The 23,331-nt window shown below is 36.6% G+C and overlaps 1 long non-coding RNA gene across 6 annotated transcripts in view; it reads right to left on the bottom strand.

Moving 5' to 3' along the window:
• LOC112447397 (uncharacterized) overlaps window positions 1-23,331 on the bottom strand; it is a 909,470-nt gene that overhangs the window by 398,062 nt on the left and 488,077 nt on the right. For 5 of the 6 annotated variants that reach the window (XR_009495228.1, XR_009495231.1, XR_009495233.1 and 2 more), the window contains one exon: window positions 6,519-6,689. The exons of the other annotated variant lie outside the window; for it this stretch is intronic. This is a non-coding gene — a long non-coding RNA (uncharacterized lncRNA). The remainder of the gene's footprint in view (window positions 1-6,518; window positions 6,690-23,331) is intronic. 6 annotated transcript variants of the gene reach the window in all.

The following is a 23,331-nucleotide window of genomic DNA, read 5'->3' as shown; positions in this document are numbered from 1 at the left end:
CCAGGAGATTGTGAAGAACAAGGAAGGCTAGAATGCTGCAGTCCATGTGGTCACAAAGAGTCAGACATGACTGACCGAATGAACAACAACAAATCTTTTCTATTTAAATGCAATTTTGAAACAAAGACAAAGAGACAAAAGGAAAAAGAATCAAGAGAATAAAACCAAAAAATAAATCTCAATCAAGTAATTTTGTGATTTACTGAAAAAGAAATTAATTAAAAGCATGATTCATCATTTAGGGCTTTGATTAACAAGATACAATTAAGAAAAGATTAAGTTTCAAAAGTCTACAATTAAAGAAATAAGTGACAGTTGCTTAATCATGTCCAACTCTGCAACCCTACGGACTGTAGCCCTCCCGGCTCCTCTGTGCATGAAATTCTCCAGGCAAGAATGAGTGGAGTGAGTAGCCATTCATTTCTCCAGAGTTCTTCCTGACCTGGGGCTCTAGCCTGCATTGCAGGCAGATTCTTTACCATCTGAGCCACCAGGGAAGAAATGGAGGTCAGAGTTACACTGATTACTTATGCTTATATCACTCTTATCTAGTGTCTAAGCTCAATAGAAATGAAGTCAAGACCAGAATCTGTTAAAATGTTAACAACTGCAGAGATGTTACTTAAAACAGTTAACAAAATTAATTTAGCTAATTTACTAGATAAACCGCTGCAAGAAACACACACAGATACACACACACGTGTGCACACACACACACAAAGATGTGCAAATACTTGCAGACACACACAAAGAGGCACACACAAGAGATAACTGTCCTGAAATGATGGCTGTATTTGCTTAGGAATGGGACTTCATCCGTACTCAGATAGCTCAGCAGGAACCCTTAACTTCTCCATTTAATCTTGCCTTGTATTTAATTCCATATTTTTTGAAGAAAGCAATATTAATGTAGTTGTAATTCATTTACACTTAAATAATAATCAAAATGTTGTTTTAAATATTCTTCTAGAAATGGAAGAAACTGACAAAATTCTCTCTCTCCTTTTTCCCCGTTGTGACTGTGCTTTGAATCTCAAATGATATATACTTCGAGGTCTAAACTGAGCTGTAAGGCAGTTCAAGCAGTGCATCTATTTTCTAGGGCATTATTGCTGTTAAAGGATTTATTCTCTATTAGGTTAACTGAGGATAAAGCACACTTTAAAAATGTTGAAACAGATATGGAGACTATAGATTCCATGGCTTACCGAAGGTGCTGCAATCTAGCTGGTAAATCACATGCATTTTAAATTGGTAAAATATTTGGCTACGATACTCAGTGATGAGCTTGGGGCCCCTGTGGAGACACTGTAATCTACTGATCCACACTGAGTTGGTATTTGCAAGGGATCTTTTTTCTCCCTTTTAAAATATGTTAATTTTCTAAACCCAAAGAGCCCTGAATCCAAACACTAAGTACATAAAAATAATGATTCTGTTTACAACTTTTAGTCATAAATTTCTAAATAAAATTCAAATGCATCTGTTTTCGAAAGCATATAAAGGTATTTCCATTATTTTATGCTTATTAAGTTGTAATAGCAAGCATCAAATGCTACAGGGAAGTAGCAGAACTGACTGTGTCAAGCCATTAAAGTCATTATTGTTAGCAGAAAACATGTTTAAGACAAATTTTCTTGCCATAGACTTAATCCATCTTTCAGAATGTGTGAACTCTGAGGTCACAGAGCGGTACCCTGAACACCAAATTCATTCTCAGACATGATATTTGTGGCCTCCATGGTGAGAAAATGTTTTATTGGTTGCTGACATTTAAAAATTAGGAGATTTTGCACAAAGACTTTAGATTTCTAAGATTTTTGAAAAACTGGGGATGTCTGGTAATATGTGGGTTGCCATTAAGTAATAAAACAATAGGCAGCAGAAGTTGAGCTGTGGTTCCTCTTTTATAAGGTAATTTACACTCTACTACACACAGTCACGACCATCCCCTATTTTCTTGCAATGTTGAAGGTGCACATTAGCTACTGTTTATAGCAAGTGTTTGGTATTGTCTCATTTATCTTAAAACCTTCTCACAATATTCATTTATTTTATTGCCTGTGTTGTGTGTTAGTCACTCAGTCGTGTCCAACTATTTGTGATCACATGGACTATAGCCTACCAGGCTCCTCTGTCCATGGGATTTCCAGGCAAAACTGGAGTGGGTTGCCATTTCCTTCTCCAGTGGATCTTTCCCACCCAGGGATCAAACCCAGGTCTCCAGCATTGCAGGCAGATTCATTATGCCTGAGCCACCAGGGAAGCCTACTCCCTAATAAAGGGTACTTAAGACCTCTTTTATCTATTCAATCTCTTCCCATGAAATCCACATGACCTTTTCTATATGGCCACTTCATATTTCACTACTAGGTCAAAACATCTTTAATATTGCTGCTGCTGCTGCTAAGTCACTTAAGTCGTGTTCAACTATGTGCGACCCCATAGACGGCAGCCCACCAGGCTCCCCTGTCCCTGGGATTCTCCAGGCAAGAACACTGGAGTGGGTTGCCATTTCCTTCTCCAATGTATGCAAGTGAAAAGTGAAAGTGAAGTCGTTCAGTCATGTCTGACTCTTAGCGACCCCGTGGACTGCAGCCCACCAGGCTCCTCCATCCATGGGATTTTCCAGGCAAGAGTACTGGAGTGGAGTGCCATTGCCTTCTCCATCTTTAATATTAGGTGACCTCAATTATCATCTATCTTATAATATGTATTTTCTTTCTCCCCTAATAAACTGCAAACACTAGAAGAAGGATTATGCCTTGTCAGGTATTTGATTTCCCAGCTTTCAAAGTATGTCCAAGATATACTGGATCCTTGATAAATGTTTTGATAATACTGTTACTGGTGGTGCTGTTAATGTTACAACTCAAATTCTGCTCCAGTTATCACCTCTAACAATTTCCCCAGAGTCTTATGTGCATGGGTGCTAAGTCACTTTAGTTGTGTCTGACTCTTTGTGACCCCATAGACTGTAGCCTGCCAGGCCCCTCTGTCCATGGGCTTCTCCAGGCAAGAATACTGGAGTGAGTTGCCATTTCCTTCTCCAGAGGATCTTCCTGACCCAGGGATTGTACCCACCTCTCTTATGTCTCCTGCATAAGCAGGTGGGTTGTTTACCACTAGCGCCACCTGGGAAGCCCCTCAGAGTCTTGAGGTGATATGAAAGTTAATATTATCTAGAAATATGTGGATTTTAGGAAATGGACAAAAGGGGTGGGATAATGCTCATTTGAGAATAAAAAATACATATATACTTACCCAATGCAAAGCATTATACTGTTGAAAATAATGAGACTATTTCAAAAGTCTAAAATAAAACTGACATTCCATGATTTTAATTATTTATACACTAAATTTCCCATCATGTCATGTTCAGAGTTACTGGCACCGAACTTGTCCTTCACTCTAAAGAGCAACTCATAACATATATGAGGCAAGTGTCTTAAGATGTGAAACAATAGGCAACAAAGGTTTGTGATACTTAAGATAAAGAAAAGATACAAAGTAGATTGCCATACACATTCTGGATCTCTGCCAGGGAGCACTTCCTGTCATACAGCAGGGAGGTAGAACTCAAACAGACCATCAATTTACTGAGCTGAGAAAGCAGAAATCAGAGGTCATGATCTTGGTTCAGGGCAGGTGGTAAACCAACCAGGAGGTCATGGATTGAGAGATCAGTAGAAGAGCTGAGATAATAAACTTCCCACAGCTTTGTCTGATCAATAAATTGCACACGAGTGTGGGAAAGTCAGGCAGCCCAACAAAAATTAAAGCCAGGGGAAACTTGAGAACTTAAAAACTTTCAGCATGTTCCTCATACATAGCAGACAGGAAAAACATTGCAGCCTTAAGATGTCTGAGCATGTATAACCTCTGCCCAAGTCAGTAGCTGAGCACTCCATGACACAGATACAGGGGATATCTTTAGGAAGGCAGAGAAAGAATTGAGCGGAGATATCAGTGGTTATACACTGCTATAGGAAGATGAATTCTGCCATTTAAGTTGAGGCAAGCTAAGGAAACAAACAAAACCCCAAAACTTTGCAAAAATTAAAAGAAGAATCCAGAGTTGCTCCAACATACTATTGACAGTGTTGTTTTTCAATCAAAAATCAATAAATGTGACCTATACCCATACTCAAGAAACAAAATAGAAAATGATCTATCCTCTGCTTCTTCAGCTCAGTGAAACCATTTTGGATGTTTCAAAACTGCTGATCTAAATAAAGGACATGTTATCACTATGACATCAAATAGAGGTTATCAACAGAAAAATTTAAACTACACAAAGAACCACATGATAATTCAAGAGATTAAAAGTTAAATACCTGAAGGGAAGGTTTCACTAGATGGGCCCGAAGATAGATTTGAGACAGCAAAACTAAGAAACAGCAGATCCAAATAGAAGTCACCAAAATTATCCAGTCCCAAACTAATAAATCTTGAATACAGCAAGAAAAATAATCACCACACATCACATAGAGAACAACAATAATGATGGTCAAATTCTAATCAGAAACACTGTAGACAAAAAAGAAAACTATCACCTACGAATTATATATCTGATGAAATTATCCTTTAATGAAAGTGAAAGCATTGCTATAAATCTCCATACACACACACACACATATATATATATTTACACATATATATATATACACAGACATATACATACACCCATATATATGTTCTTGTGTATATATATTTCCTTTCATTGATGCATTTTTTATAATCATTTGACTGTTTAATGCCAAATTACAACTTTGTATTGTTGTGTTCATAGTACAGATAATGGAGACATTGTCATAAACTATATTTTCAATAACTAATTCTTTTAATAAAGTTCTTTCAGTAGATACAATATTTCAATAAATGGTGCTGAAACAACAGATATTCAAGTGCAAAAGAACAAAATTAAACAGAATTCAATCTTAACTTTAGGACACAATCAAAAATTTCCTAAAAATGGATCACAGACGCCTAATACAAAACTTGCAGAAGAAACATAGTAGAAAATGTGTGACTTGGTTAGTAAACAAAAAGCAGGTATTATCTTGACAACAAAAATCTGAACCATTTATACAGACCAAAAGAACTGGACAAAATGATTGGGAAATAAATCAATAAAGTAATATGTCACCAGATAGAGAAAGATGAGCAAGGGAAACCTAGATAAGTTTCTCTAAACTTTCTGAGATAATTATCTTTGTCACAGCCATGTAATGCCCATGTAGTCTAAAGTACTCATGGCATTAGCACAATTTCTATTACCATAATGTTTATTTTTGAAAGATTACTGGAAAAGATGATGGATTTGGCTCCAAAAGCAAAGCAAAATTTTGGCATTATTATATATACCAGTTTTACCAACTGATGCTAAATGGTAATCTGAATAAAACATATTTGAATCATTATAAAAAGGTATTAGTGTCTTCAATATGTAAAGAACTCAGTAAAATCAATGAGGAAAAAATAGCAACCCCAGTAAAGACAAGAAAAATGATGATGCACAAACCCCCATAGGAAACAAAAAAGTTGTGCTTAGAAAAGATATTCATCTCTAGAGTAACCAGCATTAAAATTAAAATATAATTGCATGACATTTAGTTGGTTAATAATTACATATATTGACATTATCCACCTTTTATTAAAGAATTGCATTTAAATTGGCATTATGTTTGTCAGGATTCCGGCAGGAAAAAGTATACTAAAACTGAGTAATCAAAGGGAGTTTAAATTAAGAGAACATTTATAAAAGGTATGAGCAGAGCTTTCAAACAGTAACAAAGAAAATCATCCCTACAATGGGAATAGTGGAAGCGACTGCCACATCTAGGCTGGCAAGAGCAAGGGAAAAGAGCAGTTGCCAATATCCCCTGGAATGAGGGAGGTCTATGCGACTCAGGGCAACTGGTAGGAGCTATGGCCTTTATCCTACAGCCACTAGCAACCCAGCAGGAAGAAAGAGAAGAGAATAAATCCATGACCTCGCTTTCCTCCTTCCTGCTGATCTCCAGCTGGTGCTTACTTTGCTTGAACTCAGCAAGAGGCCAGAGAGGAATGGAGATTTCCAGGTCAGACTCCCAGGACACAAAGTCTTGTGGAGCACAGTGGAGAGGAGGTACAGAGAAACAAACACCAGATAACCTGCCCAGACACACTCTAGCAAGGAGATGTGGCGGGAGGCAGGGGGGACCACTGCTGTAATTTTTAAAATCTTTCACAAGGTTACTTGATGATCTATTAAGAGCCTCAAAAATATTATTTATTTGGCCTAGGATTTCTATTTCTAGAAATTTATCTTAAGGAAAGAATGTACACAACAATCTCTGCATAATTATGCTTATTGCAGAATGATCATATAAGTTTGAAATAACTTTTCAAAAATAAGTGAAAAATTATATGACCGAATAAAATTAAATATCATTCATGTTCTATCGAAACTATCTAATGAGCTGGAAAATTGTTTACAAAAAGTATTCAATTTAAGATGCAGAAAGCAAAATTACCTATATAGTGAGTTGGGAAGACCCCTTGAGAATAGAACGGCAACCCGCTCCAGCATGCTTGTCTGGAGAATCCCATGGACAGAGGAGCCTGGCAGGCTATGTTCCATAGGGTTGCAAACAGTCAGACACGACTGAAGTGGCTGAGCACGCAGGCACGCACATGTGAGTACCCTGTGGACAGAAGCTTTGATTTACTACCATGTATTTTCTTCTATATATTTACTTCTAGCTATTTTCAGCATCTAGAATAACACCTGGCATACAGCATAAGCTATAGTCAAATATATATACATCAGGCAAAATTACAGAACACATTTCCAAAAATTAACAGTGCCTCTTTGTGGATGGCAGATTTAAGGGTGATGTTTGTTACTTTCACATTTAAATTTTCCTATTTTATGATAAGAAAAAAATCCTTTTTAAATAAAGATCTTTTATAATTTTTTGAAGCATCATTATAGAAACCCTGTACAAGCTTCTTTTTTTAAATTTTTTATTATTATTTTACTTATTTTTAAATTTACTTTACAATATTGTATTGGTTTTGCCATACATCAACATGCATCCACCACGGGTGTACACGTGTTCCCCATCCTGAACCCCCCTCCCACCTCCCTCCCCATACCATCCCTCTGGGTCATCCCAGTGCACCAGCCCCAAGCTTCCTATATCGTCCATCGAACCTGGACTGGCGATTCGTTTCTTATATGATATTATGCATGTTTTAATGCCATTCTCTTAAATCATACCCTCCCCCCCGCAACAGAATCCAAAAGACTGTTCTATGTATCTGTGTCTCTTTTGATGTCTCACATATAGGGTTGTTGTTACCATCTTTCTAAATTCCATATATATGCAATAGTATACTGTATTGGTGTTTTTCTTTCTGGCTTACTTCACTCTGTATAATAGGCTCCAGTTTCATCCACCTCATTAGAACTGATTCAAATGTATTCTTTGTAATGGCTGAGTAATACTCCATTGTGTATATGTACCACAGCTTTCTTATCCATTCATCTGATGATGGACATCTAAGTTGCTTCCATGTCCTGGCTCTTATAAATAGTGCTGCGATGAACATTGGGGTACACATGTCTCTTTCAATTCTGGTTTCCTCAGTGTGTATGCCCAGCAGTGGGATTGCTGGGTCGTATGGCAGTTCTATTTCCAGTTTTTTAAGGAATCTCCACACTGTTCTCCATAATGGCTGTACTAGTTTGCATTCCCACCAACAGTGTAAGAGGGTTCCCTTTTCTCCACACCCTCTCCAGCATTTATTGCTTGTAGACTTTTGGATCACAGCCATTCTGACTGGCATGAAATGGTACCTCATTGTGGTTTTGATTTGCATTTCTCTGATAATGAGTGATGTTGAGCATCTTTTCATGTGTTTGTTAGCCATCCGTATGTCTTCTTTAGAGAAATGTCTATTTAGTTCTTTGGCCCATTTTTTGATTGGGTCATTTATTTTTTTGGAATTGAGCTGCAGGAGTTGCTTGTATATTTTTGAGATTAGTTGTTTGTCAGTTGCTTCATTTGCTATTATTTTCTCCCATTCTGAAAAGCTTCTAGGATCCTTATCCCGCTGAGGTCACTCCATCATCGTTGGAAATCCCCTAGCGAAGTTCAGCACAAAGATTAAAATCTCAGGGAAAAAGAAAAAAAAACTGAAAATCCACTCCATCCTTCCACCAGCACTGGAAGCAGCAGCAGGATTTTCACTCATCTGGTAATTCTCCTTTCACATTTCCTGAGGCTGTACTGAGTCACCTTCTGTGGTGATAGGAGTCTTAGACTTGAATCTCTTTTCTGTAAAATGTTTAAAATATTTCACGAAGAAGGGAGTGAACTACCTTTGAGAGAATTTAGAGTGTAACGGAACCATTAGGAGTATTTTCCAGGATAAAGATTAAGAACTCTAAGCATCATAAAACCAAGCTCAACTTCTTTCTATAACAGATTTGGAAAATGAAGCTCATTGCATTAAGCATTTGCTCTATTCTCATGGAATGCATATACAAGAAGTTTGGTCTGCTGAGTCCTTGTTTAGAATATTGCTATTTTGGGTATGTGAAAACTGATTTCAACAAAAGAGTTCAAGCTCCAGCTATGCCAGTCTAATTGAAATAAAGGTTTACTTAGTATTAGGAAACCTTAGTTGAATCCCCCTTTCAGAATGAATTTGCTCTATGCATACATTATAATTCAAATAAATAGACATATATTTTTATATTACCAGTTTCAAAATGTTCTTGGGAGCTTTTGATTTCCTTGAAGGATTTAAAAGTTCAAGAGAGAGGTATATAAATCTAGGTCAAACCAGGGGACAGAAACCACTCAGTGATTTAAACAGGGTAAGTTTCATACAACAAATTATTAAACCATGATTATAGAGTAATTCTAAGATGGAAGGAGAATGCTAAATGGCACTGCATTGCTGAGAGTATCCAAGGACGGGAAACTTGGAAAAGAGGTCTCCTCTCCAAGGCTGAGTATCAAACCTCACTGGAGAAGGCACGGCTGCAGCCCACTGGATGCTGGATAATTACACTGCCATGTCCAGCTCAGAGCTTGACCAAAGTCAATAAGTGAACAGGAAACAAGCCTGCAGGACAACTTGAGTGGCAACTGGTAGAGAATATACTGCTGATGATCAGTGACCAGCTGCTGAACCCACAAAGAAATTTTTCTTCCTACAACATCTGTCCAACAGCCTCTATGGAGAAAACGTAACATTGTGCACACGTTAAAGCACAATTTTAAGAAATTCCATCCATTAGTGCAGAGTGGGTTTTAAAGGGCAATTTTAGGCTGAGGCAATAAACTGATAAGTAGGGAAGGAGGCCTAAATCAGGCTCCAGGCCTTATCCTCATTTCGTCCAGGGCAGTTCTGCTATTACATGATTAATAAATAGTGGTTCCCTGTAACAGTAATTTGAAAGCCAAAAAATACTGAAAGACATTACAGTGGAAAAGATATAGTGGCATAAACCTTTTAATTTTAGATTTAAAGAAAACCATTAACAAAATAAAGATGAAAATGGTATTAGCAAATTCTTATTACAGAGCAGCCCAGACTAGAGGAGGAAAAAGGGCTGCAAGAAGGGGCTACAGAAAACAAAACAAAATGTAATAGTAATGATTTGCCCTTACCCTTTTGAAGAAAGAAAAGTATTAGCATGGAACAAGTGAGTTAAGTATTTTAATTAAGTTGATAATTCCACTGAAATCAAGAAACTAGAAAAGAAGGAATTATTTTTGAAGTTATATAGGAAGGAAAATAATCAAATTGCTTGGTCCTTGGTTAAGTAATGAGAGGTATTTATATAGTCATAGTAAACACTGATTGTGAGAAAATTTGTGCTACAATTCCATCAAATTATTGGAGCAAGAGAAAAAGAGAGGGATTACAAAATAAACCCTACTGAATCAGACCAAAGATTTACTACATAATGCCAAAAAAAAAAACCGAGAAATCAGGAGTTGTGTAATATTTTCCTCTGTCTTAGAAATATGGGAAGCAAATACCAAATGCTATAAGAAATGGCCCAAGGGTGAAGATATTTTGGGGAGTGGAACAGAGATTCAAGGGGGAGTGAAGGTTTTTACTATAATTGTTTTAGCTTTTGAATTTTCAAATTATGCACAGGTTTTAATTTGATGAGAACAGGCCATATCTTAAATGTACATGATTTCTACATTGTAAAATTCATATGGAAAACATTGGAGAAAATATTCTAAAATAAGAACAGTGATTGATATTCAACATGTTTGTTAACTCTGCCTTTATATTTTTAATATTTCAAAATTATCTAAAGTGAGTATGATCAGAAAAATCAGTATCATGGAGAGACCAAGCAAAGGGTTAAGCAAAGTCATTAGATTTATGATAACAGAAAATAAAAAATATAAATGAAAATGAATGCAGAAATATCATACCATCAGATAAGCAATATTTATTAAGTGACCATTGTAAGTCATCAGTCAACGCTATGATTTTTCCAGTAGTCATGTATAGATGTGAGAGTTGGATCATAAAGAAGGCTGAGCGCCAAAGAATTGATACTTTCAAATTGTGCTGCTGGAGAAAACTCTTGAGAGTTCCTTGGATTGCAAGATCAAACCAGTCAATCCTAAAAGAAATTAACCCTGCATATTCACTGGAAGGACTGATGCTGAAGTTCAATGCTTTGCCACCTAATGCGAAGAGCCAACTCGCTGGAAGACCCTGATGCTGGGAAAGATTGAAGGCAGGAGGAGAAGGGGGCAACAAAGGATGAGATAGTTGGATGGATTCATCAACTCAATGGCATTAGTTTGAGCCGACTCCAGGAGATACTGAAGGACAGGGAAGGCTGGCATGCTGCAGTTCATGGAGTCACAAAGAGTCGGACATAACTGAGCAAGTATACAAGAACAATTTTAAATCTAGCACTAGAGGTAATAAATAAACAAAAAATGATAAAGCAGTGCCCATTCCCTTGAGGCACTTAAAATTAAATGGAAGAAAAAGTAAATGGAGGAAATAAAGGTTAAATATTAGATTATATTTTAATGACAATTTTTAAATGATAAAATAACAATTAAAAATCTTTTTTTGACAGGAAGTTTAAAGATCTGTTACTCAAAAATCAGTTGAAATGAGGGAATGACTTCCTCTCTTATTCTTGCTTCTACCAAAGATAATTAGTTGTAAATACTTCTCACATAAAATTATGAACATTACTGTAAACTCCCTAAGTGTATTATTCAATTTACAAAATTGCACAGGACTTTTCCCTAAAGATTCATCTTGTGTATTCTGAGGACATCTGCTTATCCTAATATGAGTGGTAATGACGATCTTCTTTTATAACATTTACACTTGCCTGAATTGGTTTCAAATATCAAGTCAAATATCAAGTCACTTTCATGTCTGCCTTTAGTTCAGATGTGAATTAACCAACATGGTAATTAAGCTGAAATGTCAGAGTCTCCTCCTTGCATGGACCCCTTCTAGCAATACATTCTATATGTTTTTGTAGGATTTGCAAACACAAGGCACCTTAACCAAAATTAGGTAAGATTGTTGTCACTTTCTGTTCCAGTTTACTCTCCAACATACTTCTACTCATGTCGGATCACATTTGGAGTGGCTATGAAGTAGTTGAGCTGGGAACAATTGAGTCTGATTTAATTATATCTGCGCATATGGATCACAGTCATGTCCAAGTATATATGTTAGCATTTCCTAGCCACTGTGGTATAGGTATGACTTCCAGGAAATTCTCACAACCTACAATAGGATCTCCCTCATTGTTGAGACCAAAGATGCAAAGCAGAATTTTTATGGAGCAATTAATATGTCCTACTGAGATTAGCACCAAAAGAATGAGGATAATGAGGGGAAAATGTTTCAAATACATAGCAATAGAGCACAAAGAGCTAGCTTGTGGAAAGTTCGTTCATTCTTATATCTCATTTAAAAAAAAGAACTTTTGATAAAGCTTTTCTCCCAATATTTGACAGTAATAGTATTTACCTGACATTAGAGTAAGTTATGAAGTTGCAAGAAAATTTTTGAGTTATCAATAATGTAAAAAAAAAATCAAAAATAATCAAAAATTCTCTCTCTATGCTCTATAGAAAACATTATTAAATCACATTCATATGAAATCACAATCATACAAAATGACAATCAAATTGAAAGCCAAAAATAAATAGGAAAGAAATGCTATAAAGTTGTATTAGGCATTTAATTAATTAAAATATAATTTTTTCTGGGTTTTATAATTTTACTGATATTGGGTGGCTTTTTAAAATTTGCAGTTTATTAAAATGTATTTTCTCATCTTAAATCAATGTTCACTTTTGCAGCTAATTTTTTATTTGACTTGATTTTCCTCTAAATTTTCCCAATTTGTGTACAATTGAGGCCTCATAAAACTGAGACTCCCTGGGTGTTTTTTTTTTTTTTTTTTTAATCTTTATTTCAAAGCACTTATAATACCATTGTTATGCAATTCCTATTAAACAAGCTTTATATATTGACCCAGCATTTAGATCACTTTCTCATAACAATATGCCTATTTTTCCCTTTGCTCCCCATGTGCAATAAGTTCAGATTTCAGATGATGCAGAAAAAAAAATTCCAAAAAATACAATAAAAATTGAGGTGAAATGTTATAGTAAATATTTATAATAGCAATGGTGAGAAAATATTCCATACATAAAGCCATTGGAAGCTGTTCACTGTTTCATCCCTTTTCCCTATTTCCACCCATGTTATCCTTCAGGAGGTAGCTGGCTCATTCAAAGATGGAAAAGTGTCACTGGCCCCTACATAAGAACTACTAAGCAAACATAAAACAAACAAAAAACAAAATCCTAGAGAAAGAACAGAAGAAAAGAACACACACAAAAAGTAGAGGAACACTCTAAAGCATAGGAAGAAGTATCTTAGAAAATAGACAATGACTTTAAAGAAATAGATTATCATCTCAGTTGATATCACAAAATTTTTTTCCTTAGGGAAAAGGAAATGAAACAAATATTCAAAGAAGAGATTTCAATATATAAAAGAAATTAAAACTGGCTACTAGAAATTAGAAAAGAAATGGAAAAGAAAAACAAATATATTGCACAGGGTTATCCTCTATTGCAGAGATTAAAAATGAACATGACTGAAGATGTAAACACACAGTATTGATACATGGCCTTGAGGAAATTAGAAACAGAAGGAAAAAAACACAGACAAAAAGACAAAGAAAGAAAGAGATAAAGGCAACGATAAGGGAACAAGTGTCCAGTAAGCACACTTCTTGTCCCTAGTCACAAAGAAATAAATGTGGCATATCAGGTCCTTCCTGCCAAAAATTGGCAAAAAATACACAAGAAAACAGATCTTCAGGAAGGTGTTGAAGTTGCAAGATGAATAAAAAATCATATAGGATCTGCAGCAGGAAAAATGTCATACACAATAGGTGGAAGTTGAGGTGGCCTCAACTCTCTTTACAACCCTAGCCAAGACCAGAGACAAACAGAAGTAAACACTTCTTTGCTTGGTGTTGTCACCCAAATGTGCCATTTGGAATTATTGGTCCCTATCTTGGGACCCAGACAGAGACAAGAGGACAACTCAACATCCACACAGTGGCAAAAGCTGAAGACGTTTTCAGTCAACTCTAGATCCATCCAGCACATCTGAGTGATAACCCTTTCTAACTATGTAAGCCACTGTGATTTCATTCCTTGACTAATTGTTGAAAGTTTACTACCTAATGCAAAGATGATATAAATATTATAAAAAAATCAACCATGGAAAAATAGTAATGTGAGTAACAGAAATCAGAGTAAGGGTGAAGATGAAGAAGGTTGGATAAAGTATACTAATTTCCTTATCATTCATATGTAAAATTCAATAAATATACTCTAAATGTGAAGCAGTATAATAATTACACTCTCAGAAAAAAAGTTTTTTTTTCCTTTTCCTAATCTCCTAAAGGAAATCAGTGCTGAATATTCCTTGGAAGGACTGATGCTGAAGCTGAAACTCCAATACTTTGGCCACCTGATGCGAAAAACTGACTCATTGGAAAAGACCCTGATGCTGGGAAAGATTGAAGGCAGGAGAATAAGGGGACGACAGAGGATGAGATGGTTGGATGGCATCACCAACTCTATGGACATGAGTTTGAGTAAGCTCTGGGAGTTGGTAATGGACAGGGAAGCCTGGCATGCTACAGTCTAAGGGGTCTCAAAGAGTCGGACACAACTGAGTGACTGAACTTACTGAATCTTACAGGAATCTTTCAAAACCTAATATTTTTTATACTGAAGGAATTTACTGTTTTCTCAAAATATTAGCAATGTTTGTTTCATTTCAATGCTTTACTTTGATAAATTTAGATAAAACTAATATAATTTAAAAGAAAATAATACATCGTATAAGCTAATATTTTAAATATTTCCATGCTTCTTGCCTTGAGTCTTCAATACAGAAATATCTGAATTTTAGGATACCAAATATTAATATTAGTTACCCCTGGATGGTGAAAATTTGTGGTAGAATCTACCCTTTTATTTTTCTGCTTTTAAAAATCTACCCTTTATTTTCCAAAAAATACAAATTAAATAAAACAATAAAATAGATACAAAACAAATGCAATTTGTTTTTACAAAACAATAAAGTCATTAGTCACAAAAATGAGCACCTATTTTGAACACTTACTTTACACCATTATGCCACAGACACAAATTACAAGCAATAAGATAATATTTTGCTTCACATTTCATAATTACACAAAACTTTAACAGTTACAAAAATACATGCCAACAAAATTTTAAACTTATTGTTGAAAAAATATGAATGAGAGATACAGATATTAGAATTTAATCTTCCAGATCAAAATTTAGATTATATATTGCTTTTAGTTTATATTTTTTAAATCCACTTTTCAAGGCAAAAATATTTCACATTGGGCTGCCTTATGAAAGTATAAATATCAAAGAACTATTTTAAATGTTTTTAGAAAGAGAGTAAATCATATTTGGATAATAAAGGAGTATTCCTAAAAGGGTGATAGAAAGCTTCCTACATGCAACAGGGCTTCTTGTGTTTTTCCACATTTGTTAATGCTCATCTGGTTACTATTTAGCCTTCAGGAATCACCTTGGGCATCATCTTGTTATAGTCTTTGAAATCCCCGCGTTAGTCCAAGTGACAGTATTACAGTGACACCCTGTCTACATCTAAATTAACTCCATTATATTGAAATTATCTGTTAGGCTACGTTCTCAAATTTGGCCTCCAAGCCAGCAGTGTCAGCATCACCTGTGGACTTGTCAGAAATGTGTGTTTTCAGACTTCACCCTAAACACACTAATTCAGGAATTCCACGGGTGGGGCCCAACATCTGCTAATAACAAACTCTCCGTGTGATTCTGATATGTGCTAGCTTGGGAGTACTCACTGGTCTACTGTTTTCCCCAGTAAAAGGTAAGCTCTGTATGGACATGGCCTTTTCTCATTCATTGTTGTATTCCTGAATCCTAGCCTCACGCCAGGCACACAACACATGGTCCTTGAAGGTTCTAAGAAAAACAGAGCCTACACATAATGAAAATAACAGCTAACATTTAAATGTCATTATTGTGCTTCCCCAGTGGCTCAGCGATAAAGAATCCACCAGCAATGCAAGTGATGCAGGAGACCCACGTTTAATTCCTGGTTTGGAAAGATCCCCTGGAGGAGGCTATGGCAACCCACTTCATTACTCTTGTCTAGAGAATCCCACGGACAGAGGAGCCTGGTGTCTACAATCCATGCTGGCACAAAGAGTCAGACACGACCGAAGTGACTAAGCACACACACGCATCGTGTTTCATGCACACATGCCATGTTTCAGGCATTCTATTAAGCATCTTACATGTATTTACCCACTTAATTCTCCCAGTATTCTGATGGGGAAGATACTATTTAGTGTCCCCATTATTACACGTTAAGAAATGAAGCACAGAAAGTTTAGGAAACTTGTCAAGGATACACAATTAGCAAATTGCAGAGACACTATAGAATTTCAGTCAGTTCTTATTCAGAGCCCTGCTACTAATCATGAAATTATATAGACTCACAATTTGTGGAAATTATCTAATAATTACTTTAGATCATTTTTCCTCCTCTGGTATTTGTAAGTGTCTGGGTTCTTTGTGCTCTTTATTGGTAAATATATACGTGACATTTTGGCCCCAGAAAGATTATTTATATGCACACTTCCATTGATAATAGATGACCTCTTAAAATCACTTACCACTGAACTTCCCTCAACAACCATTGAATGGGCATGGATTTGCTCAGAGTCATTTTAGATCCCTATCTGAACAATTTTCTAATAAAGACTCAGTTCTATTTTCTGATTACTAAAACCCCTTTTTGAGCTTGAGGCTCCCACTCAAATCCTACAGATGCTGAGAATTTGTTGAAAGATATGGAATTGGTGATTAATTAGTGTGTGATGAATTAGAACTCAGATTGACAGTGTGACAAAACAAACTCACCCATCATCAGATCCTTTAGTGGTTACGGCTCAGATAAAATATATATGAGTGTTTTTATCAATTGCTTTAATTGAAAGTTAAGCTGTTAGTTATAATTTTTAGCAATATTTAAGAAAAGAAGACCACAAATTATAAAAAGCATAAGATGGCTACTTTCATAATGTCAGCTCACCTTTAGGTATACATGACTATAACAGATAATTTTGCTGTGGTTAAGTTAGGACAAGATGTGCTCAGGTTGCTTAAGAGCTGTGGTTTGCTCATTTCTACTGAATTTTACTTGGGACCATGCCTAATGCTCAGGCTCTACATGGACAGCAATTTCTACATGTAAAATTACGTTAATTTATTTTCATTTTGAAAAAAAAAAATGCCATTACCCTCCCCATTTCTTAAAATGACAAAATCCCAACAGATTCAACTGTTCACAATCGATTGCTAGAACCATCTTACAGCGAAACTAAGATTTAGTTGAATAATTCAAATTACCACAAGGCTAATTATCATTTTTATCTTCATTATGTGAGCTGACTATAGCACTTCTTAATTCCATCATTCCTTGGTGCTCTGGCAAAACAGCTAGCTGCCAGGTGTTATGACTCTGGCTCCTGGAATTCTGCCTGATCTCCATTTTGTATGGTAACACTGCAGCCAGGAAACAGATTAGATTATGCTGAACTGAGCTATGGAAATCCTGCTCAGTCCAGTCTTCTTATAACAAAGCTGCCTGACAGCATTAAAATTGAGGCTTAGTTAGAAGTAAAGTTTGATTCCATCACATTATGAGGTACTGGCCATGTGTAGAAATTAGTCATGTGAAGAAGGGAGTAGGAAAAGGAATTTGAGATATGCCACTTGTCAACAATATATGGAAAGAAGCAAGTGGTCAAAGGAGACATAAAGATTGCTATTTTCCTTGAACTGGTATATCTTTTGCTGCATATTTAAGGAGGATAAAACTCTCTCAAGACTTGTTCACTGTGAAAGGAAGGATGGTAGAAATACACACACACACACACAAACAAAAAACAGGAATCTCTGATTGATTTCTCTGGCAACATATGGCAATACTTTATGCATGAAGAGAAGTCGCTCTATTCTGATTTCTTGACAGCTTTACTCTCTGGTTCATGGATCAGCTGTCAAAGGGTATGGAGCCAGAAACAGAGACTGTGCACTGAATCACTCAAAGAATGAGTATATCACAGTCAGCATCTGCTAATTATATGCTGAATTTCCTACTGGCCTTCTCATTACTCTGAAGGGAAATTAGCCCTTAGAGAAAACTCTTTGGATACTGTCTACAGTTCACAGACAGATGACAAATACACCTAGATTAGGCAGATTGGCTGAAACTGAAGATGGATTGATCACATGTTGAGCTGGTTGCTTTGGGTGAAAACAGTCAAGACATTCACTGAGTAAAAGCAGAAAAATTTCAAATTCCAAATAGTTTATCCCATATTTACCTAGAACTTAATTAGTGGTTTCTTTTCCTTAAAAATGTTTCAGATAGTCCAATAGGTAGAATTCTAAGATTCCCCAGACCCTGATTTGCATATCTTGTATAATACCCTTCCCTGGCATAACTTAGGATATCACATGACTGATTAGGTTATTAATCAAACTAGAGATCATCCTGTGTTGTTGTTCAGTCACTACATCTTATCTGACTCTGAAACCCCATGGACTATAGTCAGCCAGGTTTCTCTGTCCTCCACTATCTAACAGAGTTCACTCAAATTCATGTTCCTTCAGTCAGTGATACTTCCAACCATCTCAACCTCTGCCCCCACTTCTCCTTTTGCCTTATCCTGTGTAGACCTGACCTAATCAGCCGAGTCCTTTAAAAGAGAAGGGCTGGCCTTGAAGATACAGCCTCCATGAGCTCTACATCTGCAAAGAAGTGAATTCCAACAACTACATAAATTTCCAAAAGATTGTCCAACCCTTGACAAGATCCCAGGCTTGCCTAACACCTTGACTGCAATCTGAGGAGCACGTGAGCAGAGGACCCAACTGACCTTGCCCAAACTTCTTCTTCTTTTTTTTTAATTTTTATTTTATTTTTAAACTTTACAATATTGTATTAGTTTTGCCAAATATCGAATGAATCTGCCACAGGTATACCTGTGTTCCCCATCCTGAACCCTCCTCCCTCCTCCCTCCCCATACCCTCCCTCTGGGTCGTCCCAGTGCACTAGCCCCAAGCATCCAGTATCGTGCATCGAACCTGGACTGGCGACTCACTTCATACATGATATTATACATGTTTCAATGCCATTCTCCCAAATCTCCCCACCCTCTCCCTTTCCCACAGAGTCCATAAGACTGATCTATACATCAGTGTCTCTTTTGCTGTCTCGTACACAGGGTTATTGTTACCATCTTTCTAAATTCCATATATATGCATTACTATACTGTATTGGTGTTTTTCTTTCTGCCTTACTTCACTCTGTATAATAGGCTCCAGTTTCATCCACCTCATTAGAACTGATTCAAATGTATTCTTTTTAATGGCTGGGTAATACTCCATTGTGTATATGTACCACTGCTTTCTTATCCATTCATCTGCTGATGGACATCTAGGTTGCTTCCATGTCCTGGCTATTATAAACAGTGCTGCAATGAACATTGGGGTACACGTGTCTCTTTCCCTTCTGGTTTCCTCAGTGTGTATGCCCAGCAGTGGGATTGCTGGATCATAAAGCAGTTCTATTTCCAGTTTTTTAAGGAATCTCCACACTGTTCTCCATAGTGGCTGTACTAGTTTGCATTCCCGCCAACAGTGTAAGAGAATTCCCTTTTTTCCACACCCTCTCCAGCATTTATTGCTTGTAGACTTTTGGATCACAGCCATTCTGACTGGCGTGAAATGGTACCTCATAGTGGTTTTGATTTGCATTTCTCTGATAATGAGTGATGTTGAGCATCTTTTCATGTGTTTGTTAGCCATCTGTATGTCTTCTTTGGAGAAATGTCTATTTAGTTCTTTGGCCCATTTTTTGATTGGGTCATTTATTTTTCTGGAGTTGAGCTGTAGGAGTTGCTTGTATATTTCTAATCCAATAATCCAAACTTCTAATCCACAAAAATGATCGGGTAGTATATATGTATTGTTTTACATTACTAAGTTTATAGTAGCTTGTTACACAGGAAGAGAAAATTAACAGATCTGATATTCAAAACTGAGCTTTTTAAAGCCTTTTTATCTGGAACGTGTTTCTTTATATGTGATGTTCTCCACTTCATCAATAGTATTCTCTAGTATATTTCCCTGACTGAATCTGAACTGAATCTTATTTCTAATCCTCATTCAGTTCCATCTGTCACAGATATCACTATAAAACCCTGACTTTTCAGAACTATTGTGAAACCTCACATATTTCAATCCCTCTGGATTAATTTTCATCTTTTTCTGTAAAATTTTTGCTACATTCTGAGGGAAAATTGGTAAAGATAGTTGTTTTTCCTTTCAATTGATTTCAATCAGCTTTTTGTCTTCCTAATTACTGCGGGAAAAACAAAAGTTTTTTTTTTTTTTTTAATTACATCTTGTTATAATTTAGTTACCTTATTTCACTTTAGAAAAATTATTTAGAAAATATTGTTTTGATGTTTAAGGACAGTCAAAGGAGATTCAAAAGCCATTCAGCAATGAACCTTGGATCTAAACATCTTCACTCTCCCCAGCATCTCACATAGTGCCTCCACTTTAATAAAAACCAAATAAATACTCACTGTATGAATGACTAGAAATAAGAAACTTTGATGTGTACAAAATGTCAATTGCCATTTATCTTTTCAGCATAATAGATGAATAATGTATATCACACTTTGGATTCCACAATTCTATACTGAGAAATAACACACAAAGAAAATTCACAATGAATTGAATAGCTGATAGATGGAATAAAGATCTCTTTATGATGGAAACATAGGTCATTATTTTTAAGGTCTGCATGTTCTCAAGAATATATCTAGATAAAAATTTCATAACATACAGGGGGATCTCCCGACTTAGTTTGAAAATCTTTCTTTGGAAGCCTTAACAAAAAACTGATGTTAATTAACTACTAATACATACTGCATGAGCTTTCTCTTATAATGCTTCTATAATACTCTAAGTTTGCTCTCTGGAACCTGTTATTTTTGTTGTTTAGTTGCTAAGACATATCCGACTATTTTGCAAGTAGCCCGCCAGCTTTCTCTGTCCATGGAATTTTCCAGGCAATACTGGAATGGATTGCCATTTCCTTCTTCAGGGAATCTTCCCAACCCAGGGATCAAACCTACATCTGCTGCATTAGCAAGTAGATTCTTTATCACTGAGTCACCAGGGAAGACCCAGTAGAACCTGTACCATGCTACAAAGTGGAGAAGATAGGAAGGAAGGAGGGTTATCCTCCTGGAGGAAAGCTTTTCAGAATGTTTCCAAGATATGTTTTATGAAGTGTCATAAAGTTCAAAATAACTCTGTTGGTACTAGAGGATTATGGGTGGTGGACTACCATCACCACAGAGAGAACATGAGGTTTAATCATGTAGAGATGTAGCATGGAAATCTCTACCCTTGCTCATACTGTTTAGAACTTTCGCTCAAAGATCTCTAGTTTCTCTAGACTTGCCACAGTTTCAGACATCCACCTAGCTGTGGAAATGAATCCTCCAGGAGCCCTCCCCTGCTCCTGCCTTGTTCATTCTGCTCAGTGAATTTTCTGAGAATAAAGGATCTACATATAGTGCTATCATGCATACCTTAGCTTTCCCTGCAAAGAACTTCTAAAAAGTCACAAGGACACTGGATCCCTCCTGCTGTTTCTCTATTTAAGAGGCTTGGAGATGTCTTGGCATCCATGCTATGGGGTTGTGTCTAGTCTAAGATGACTCCCATCTGGTTGACATTCTTTTTTTTTTTTTAATTTTATTTTATTTTTAAACTTTATATAATTGTATTAGTTTTGCCAAATATCAAAATGAATCCGCCACAGGTATACATGTGTTCCCCATCCTAGACCCTCCTCCCTCCTCCCTCCCCATACCATCCCTCTGGGTCGTCCCAGTGCACTAGCCCCAAGCATCCAGTATCGTGCATCGAACCTGGACTGGCATCTCATTTCTTACATGATATTTTACGTGTTTCAATGTCATTCTCCCAAATCTTCCCACCCTCTCCTTCTCCCACAGAGTCCATAAGACTGTTCTATACATCAGTGTCTCTTTTGCTGTCTCGTACACCGGGTTATTGTTACCATCTTTCTAAATTCCATATATATGCGTTACTATACTGTATTGGTGTTTTTCCTTCTGGCTTACTTCACTCTGTATAATAGGCTCCAGTTTCATCCACCTCATTAGAACTGATTCAAATGTATTCTTTTTAATGGCTGAGTAATACTCCATTGTGTATATGTACCACTGCTTTCTTATCCATTCATCTGCTGATGGAAATCTAGGTTGCTTCCATGTCCTGGCTATTATAAACAGTGCTGCAATGAACATTGGGGTACACGTGTCTCTTTCCCTTCTGGTTTCCTCAGTGTGTATGCCCAGCAGTGGGATTGCTGGATCATAAGGCAGTTCTATTTCCAGTTTTTTAAGGAATCTCCACACTGTTCTCCATAGTGGCTGTACTAGTTTGCATTCCCACCAACAGTGTAAGAGGGTTCCCTTTTCTCCACACCCTCTCCAGCATTTATTATTTGTAGACTTTTGGATCGCAGCCATTCTGACTGGTGTGAAATGGTACCTCATAGTAGTTTTGATTTGCATTTCTCTGATAATGAGTGATGTTGAGCATCTTTTCATGTGTTTGTTAGCCATCTGTATGTCTTCTTTGGAGAAATGTCTATTTAGTTCTTTGGCCCATTTGGTTGACATTCATAAGAACCTTCTGAGAGTAGAAAAAGGCTATCACCAAACATGTCTTGTGCTGAACCAATAACACAGAACTGAAAGCATCAGTGACATGATTTTCAACATGTACAGAAGTAGGAACTATACAACACGCAATCTACAGCTTTTTTTTTTTAACAACTACAGAATATTTGATGTACTACATTAAATCCGACACAAAAACACTGAAACACGTAACACTGATCTTCTCTTGTGTGATGCGAATGGCAAATGTGGTCACTTTTGAAGCAATATCATTTCATGACCACAGAAAACAACTCACTGTCCCTCAATCATCAGGAGAGAGGGCATGAAGTGCAACCAAGGAGAACAGTTCTGGGAACTGAAAGCTGTGAAGTTCAAGTGCCTTCTGCCTACTATGAAAACAAAAATCTCAGCCACAGAAAATCATTGTATTTAACTAAGTCCAACTGTAGCTAAATAGGACAAATAGTGAATCATCTGGAGACTTAAAAAAAGAAAAAAAAAAAAGATTCCTTAGGCCCTGTCCAAGTATTATTGAAATACACTCTCTGGGGATGTAGTCTAAGAATCTTTATTTTTGGAAAGCTAACTCAATTGATTCTTTGTATCATGATCCAGCTTCAGAAGCCAAATCTAGTGGATATTGTGGTTTGTTGCTCAAATTCTCCTCTCAGGAAGACTTAATCACCCTCAAGTTCCCACCTCCGTGCATGCAGCAGGCATTCAATGACTGGCTGGTGTGACAGGTCAAAGACCTCAAACGCATACTTTGGTTCAGGATAATGCTAAAGAAACAAAAGCTGCAGAGTCTCCTCTGACCGTGAATGCCTCTCTCAGTCCCTCAGAGGGGTTATTTCAGGAATAACAAGAAAATTCCTGTAAGCAACTTTTCATCTCA

The sequence above is a fragment of the Bos taurus genome, chromosome 7, assembly GCF_002263795.3.
Source record: "Bos taurus isolate L1 Dominette 01449 registration number 42190680 breed Hereford chromosome 7, ARS-UCD2.0, whole genome shotgun sequence".
Taxonomy (NCBI): Eukaryota; Metazoa; Chordata; class Mammalia; order Artiodactyla; family Bovidae; genus Bos; species Bos taurus.
The sequence above is the reverse complement of the archived record's forward strand: the minus strand, read 5'-3'. Positions and strand labels throughout refer to the sequence as shown.